Source organism: Trematomus bernacchii, unplaced genomic scaffold, assembly GCF_902827165.1.
Source record: "Trematomus bernacchii unplaced genomic scaffold, fTreBer1.1, whole genome shotgun sequence".
Lineage (NCBI taxonomy): Eukaryota > Metazoa > Chordata > Actinopteri > Perciformes > Nototheniidae > Trematomus > Trematomus bernacchii.
Window position 1 is genome coordinate 899,634 of NW_022987558.1, and position 6,154 is coordinate 905,787.

The 6,154-nt window shown below is 36.5% G+C and overlaps 1 protein-coding gene across 1 annotated transcript in view; it reads right to left on the bottom strand.

The window, feature by feature from the left end:
- Nucleotides 1-391, bottom strand: part of znf574 (zinc finger protein 574) — a 35,879-nt gene extending 35,488 nt beyond the window's left edge. Inside the window, exon 1 of the mRNA XM_034123927.1 lies at nucleotides 287-391. The gene's annotated coding sequence lies outside the window, so the exon portion shown is untranslated. The remainder of the gene's footprint in view (nucleotides 1-286) is intronic.
- Between the last annotated feature and the right edge of the window lie 5,763 nt (nucleotides 392-6,154).

A 6,154-nucleotide genomic window follows, 5' to 3' on the forward strand; every position in this document is an offset into this window, starting at 1 on the left:
AGCGGGGAGCTGTAGCTACATTAGCCGGTGTCTAAACCACTTTTTGCCGCTTGGACCAGTGGTGCTTACTAGTTTCTGGTAGAAGGAGAAGAAGAAGAAGAAAAGACACGAAGAAGGAGGGCGGGATACGCTTCTTCGGTGGTGTAATGGCGGCGACAGACTTAAAGTTACCATTAGCTGTCTCCCCCCGTCGAGAAACTCCATACCATGAAAATCAATGAGCAACATCTCACCGAAACAGTAGCGTTTATGTAAAAATAAGTCAAATAAATTCCTCATTACTCACCGCACTCAGACGTTACCAGTCGAGGAAATAGGACAACAACTTCAGGTTTTCTTGCGTGTTGGAAGGAGGGAACTGATTGGCTGTGGTGGTCAATTCATGGACCAATGAGGTTGGACTACACATAACACTGAGGGAGTTTGTAGTCCAAAAGCGCGCGAGAGGGGTCATTGCAGCGCCGTATAGATGTCTATTGTAGGGCTCTGGGTCAGTGCAGTAGAATAAAATGAAGGGTCACATTTGGGATACATGTATTTTACTTGAGTGTTTTTAATCTACTCTGTACTCACACTTTACTATATTTAAATATTGTACGTATTGCTCCATGACAGATAGTATACCCAGCAGCATGTCACTGATACATCACTTCTTAAAACTCATATCTTTTAAAGCCTGTCATCATTAATAATGCCATGCCATCTACATCTATCCATGTTTTGTTTGATTTTACTTTATTTTTTCCATTGTATTCATATAGTTTACGCCGGGATGGGGTTGGGATGGTTGACCTAATGTTCTGTTTTCTCCTGAACGGCTTGTTTTAAATACATGTAAAGAACTTTGTAACTTAAAAAAAGTGCTGTATTAATAAAGTTATTGTTATTATTATTCTATCTGACATTCAATCAGAATCAGAAATACTTTATTGATCCCTGGGTGGTAGATAAGGTTTGGTTACAGTTTCTCCATTTTAGATAATATACAGTATAACAATAATATCAACAAAATGAATATGTAAAATTATGTAAATGACAATATATATACAACAAAAAAACAATAAGAATGCTCAAATGGGATTTATAGTGATTGGTGATGCCAAATAGTTTAAGTAAGACACATACAAATATAGCTTGAAATGTAAAGTCTTATACATTTGAAATGCCAGAGTGATGTAGGGAAAGCAGAATTAAATTATTTTGAGTATTGTATAATTGCACATGTCCTCAACCTTTCATGTGCTGCTGGTAAGAATATTCTAACCCTATATACAGTCTATGATGGTTACATAAAATAAGCCGGGAGTAAAAAGTGTCCCAACCAACCCTGATGTATCTCAGATAAAGGGTAAACATATATACATGACATGACATTACATTGCATTTAGCTGACGCTTTTATCCAAAGCGACTTACAATAAGTGCATTCGACCAAGAAGATACAAACTTGAAGAAAACTGAATCATATAAGTACATCAGGTTTCATAGAGCCAAAACATTTCAAGTGCTACTCAACTAGCTTTAGATAAGCCAGTCCTTTGTTAGTATATAAGTGCTTTGTTATATGTAAGTGCTTTGTTAGTATGTAAGTGCTTAGTTAGTATAATATAAGTGCTTTTTATTTTTCATTTTTTCATTTTATTGCTCGAAGTGGAGTCGAAAGAGATGAGTTTTCAGTCTGTGCCAGAAGATGTGTAAGCTTTCTGCTGTCCTGATGTCAATGGGGAGCTCATTCCACCATTTTGGAGCCAGGATACCAAACCCACGTGTTTTTGCTGATGGGAACTTGGGTCCCCCTCATATACATATCTTTATTTAAGTTCATGCAGCATAACATTAAGAGACAGACAAAAAACAGAACATGTGGCACTACATCTGGAACAGAAAACAACTGTAAAATCATTGATACAATTTAACATAATATAACCAAAAGGGTTGCTGGTATTTATTTATGGCTGGAGTAAAAAACTATAGACTGTAAATAAGGCAATAACCTTATATAGCACATTGAAAACATACAACATATTTCTTCAGCAGGGATGTTGGCAGGTTGCCTGAATATTTAATTAAAGCTGGTTGACACGCTTTGACTACACACACAGCACTGCTACGAGGCTAATGCTTCAGTCTGTTATATTAATATTGTTTACACGCAATGTAACCACGGTCAGAGTTCATTACTGCAGCTCTTCAACGATTGATTGCTGACAGTTTTCACCTCTTTTTATCCAGTGACAGCCATTACTGTTTCACATGGCTTCAGCTGCACTTGAATGCCCGCAGAGGTTTATTAAATCCACACTCTATAGCCTCACACTTATCAGATTTACCCTCCTGAGAGTCAGCTGCACCAAGCGTTATATACAGAGGTCAGAGAAAGTATAGACTAGCCCACTCCACTCCTTTTGCAGAATTACACAGTGCCCCCCGGTGCCCCTTTGGCTGATTGTGAAGACAAGCAGCCTGCAGACTGCTTAACTCCACTGCAAATGGTATTAAAGAGCCGGCCGGGCATCCTGCCAGAGGCCGGGGCCACACAGGCTCCACAGAAACTGCAATCTGCCTGACACATTAGAACATTATTTAACCTTGACATACCACATCACCACGATGACAACTTAGCGGACATGTTTTTCATCGCATGCCTCTTCAGAGACTGCAGGTCCCAGGGGAGGAAGATGCTTGGCCACACAAGACTTCACACATCTTTTTATTTTCTCTTCATCTCTCGTTGTGTTGTTTCATTCATTATCCTTGTCCATAGTCTCATGAGTGCATGTGATGTTGCATTACAATAGAAATTGTTAATGGGGGATGTCATTTTCTATAATGCTGAAAGGATACAAACAGCAATTTACATGATTTTGTGAACATTGTTATTGAAAATGACACATCTATATAAGATAAGATAAGATAAGATAAGTACGTTATTGATCCCAAGTTGGGAAATGTTTGTGTTGCAGCAGCATAAAAAGACATGGCATTGTACAATCAAATTAAAAGACAAGAAATAAACATTTAAAAATGTCAACATCTCAATAGCAATATCACCTATTATACTTTTTATTGAAGTCAAATATATAATTCTCGCTCACTTTTTCCCTAAATTAAGATTTTTTTGGAAGGTTTTCTCAATTATCTGCATTTTTGGTTCAAATGAAACGGAAAGGTTCGATTGATTGATTGATTGATTGATACATTTTATTTCGAACAAGTAAAATAAATAATTACAAAACAAAACAAATGTTGCAGTGCATAGTCATGTAAGAGAAATCAAAATGTACAACAACAACAACAACAACAGCATTAGCAACATAAACAGTCCCACATCTAGTGTTCGAAAAGGAGTGAGAAGAAATATAATTTATTTAATCTCACCCCCTTGTCCCTAAATGATTTATTTATAATCTATAATCTGCAATAATTATCATTCATTATTATTGTTATTATTATTATGAATCTGCTTTACCTGTTGATTGACATATATACACATATGTACATACACACACATACACATATATACATATATGCACATATACACACCTACATACTCACACATATACACATATACACATAGTCAAACACCTTCCCCATCCCTGTACCTCGAGAAAATAATTTCTCTGTATTTCCTCTTGAACTGGTTAATGATAATAATTACAAAGCTGTATCAGTTAGGGATAGATGTATAAATATATTTTTAGAAATTGAAAAATGTATATTGGGGGTTACATTTTTGCGTCGTTGTACCAAACAATGTAAGTAATGGAAAGATAAATAAGTTTACCACTTATTTTGTGAGTTCAAATTATAGTTTTTCGAGCTTGAAATACTCATTTAAAATGTTATCGCAAAGATAGTCGTCATTGCTTTTTTGCCCCTTCTATAAAATAAAAACGTCATAACAATATATTCTTCCACTTAGGATTTTGTTGTAGCATTTTAAAACAGGAACCACAGAAACTTTTTGTATAACTTCCTTGGAATAACAGTCTTGTTATCTTTAAAGATTGATAATGACTCCGTTTAGTTTTCCCACATTAGCGTTACCATACATTTAAAAGAAAAGACACCAACCTGTAATGAACCTTTAATTCATTTGAAAACTAACTTTTTTTACACCTTCAATAAAAAAAATTGTGAACTGAAAACTTTCTACAGAAATGAAAATGGCTATTCATTTTTTATGAATGGAGACCAAGGACAGGTCCAGGTTGTACAAAGACAAACTTATTAATTCATCAGAGCTGAACTCGAGGGGCCGGCTCAAAGGAAACCAGGAATGTTCGTCCAGCACCGGACTGCAAAGGTTCTGCCTGAGTCTTCGAATATTTTCTATTTAAAACGGGAGACAGACGAAAGACGAAAGTTCACAGACGTCTGGAGACTTCATTAAATCCTGCTCTTCTTTTACAGGAGGGAATAACAGATTCTGGTCTGTATGACTAATTAGAGATATGTGATACAGGCTTCTTTGATTTGCTAATTAAACCAAATAACTATTCATATCTTATACTTAGTCCGATAGATAGATAGATAGATAGGTAAATAGATAGATAGATAGATAAGATAAGATGGACCTTTATTAATCCCCGTGGGGAAATTCAGTTGTACAAAGCAGCAACAGGGTAGATAGATGGATGGATGGATGGATGGATGGATAGATGCATGGGTGAATAGATAAACTTGAAACCTGAGGATTTCATTGAGATGCAACAAAACACTTTGTTGAAAGTAGAAAATCTATCAGAAATATTGTGTTTTTGTTATGACACATTTTAGAGTGTGTTTAATTTGCCTATCTCCACTGTAGCTCTAAAACTGAGCCCATCAGAGCCTCTTTAACAGTTTAAGTCTCTGAGGGTTAACATATATAAATACGCCAGCAAACCGTACGAACAGCAGCACGTTCATTGTCTGTGAACCAGCTTCACTCTGATAGACATCAAACTGTGGAAGTGCAAGACTTCATCAGTCAAGGTCAAAAACATTTTCACTGACATTTAGCAATAGCATGGTTCCCATAACAACTGTTTGGATTTCCTCGCTGTGTAACTGGTCCCTTCAGAGGCTTGCTGACCCAGCCCTGATTCCACTTCCCAGCGTAATTTCATTAATCCTTGCATGATGAAAGGTTTCATACAAAGCTGAAGACAAAATACTGTGACTCATACTCAAGTTTTCATTTAGCTATCAACATCTGTAGGAGAAAAAGAAGAGAAAAGCACAAAAGAAAAACAGAACTTCTGCTATGAGAATGAAAAATATTCCTTATTGGTTCAGCCAAAATTCAGCACCTGAGATGAACAAAAACATTTATTTGAACCCTCATCACACGGAGATGAAAATACCTTCATCTGAGTTCAGCCAGAATAACACAAAACACCTCAAGGCCTAAATATTCCTTAGTAGTTTTCTTAATTGATCGAGTAATATTACAGGTGATTGTATTGTATAAGTTACAATTATAAGCCCTGAAATCCCATATCGGTTTATCTGTATTGTCGGGCTGCGACTAACAATTACCATTCATGAGTAATATGCAGATTATCTTTTAGATTCACATTTTGGTCTAAGAAATATCAGAAAACAGGGATGTTTACACAAATATATACCTTTAGTGTAACAAGATATGAAAACAGGGAGAAGTGGGAAAATCCATACTTTAAGGTAGGGTAGGTAAGAATGGAGAAACCAGCTCGAGTGCGCTAGAATTTGAAAGTATGCAGCCAAAAGAAATCTGCCCCTTCCTTCAGACTTCCTTGCAGAGCCCCTCCTCCAACACACACGAATGCGCACATGACCAATGAGGGCACGAGATAAGTGTGTGCACGAGATGGAAGGCTGACAGGCAGGTAGGCCATCCAGTTATTTTAGTCGGGCCGGCTCAGATGATTGGTCGTGCTTTTTACAGCGCCACGGCTTCCACAGATGACATTTGTTTATGTATTTATTGTCAAAGCATTTAATTTATTCATTGCTATCGGGATGTTAAGAGCATTCCATGGAATATAACAAAAAGTGTTTCTGAAGTGAATTACATACCCCACCTTTAAGAGGCGAAAAACAGCTTTTAGAAAAAAAAAATGATTGAAAAGGCTGATTATAATTTGTTTTTACGATCAACTAATCAAAGAATAGTGGCAGTTCTACTTTAA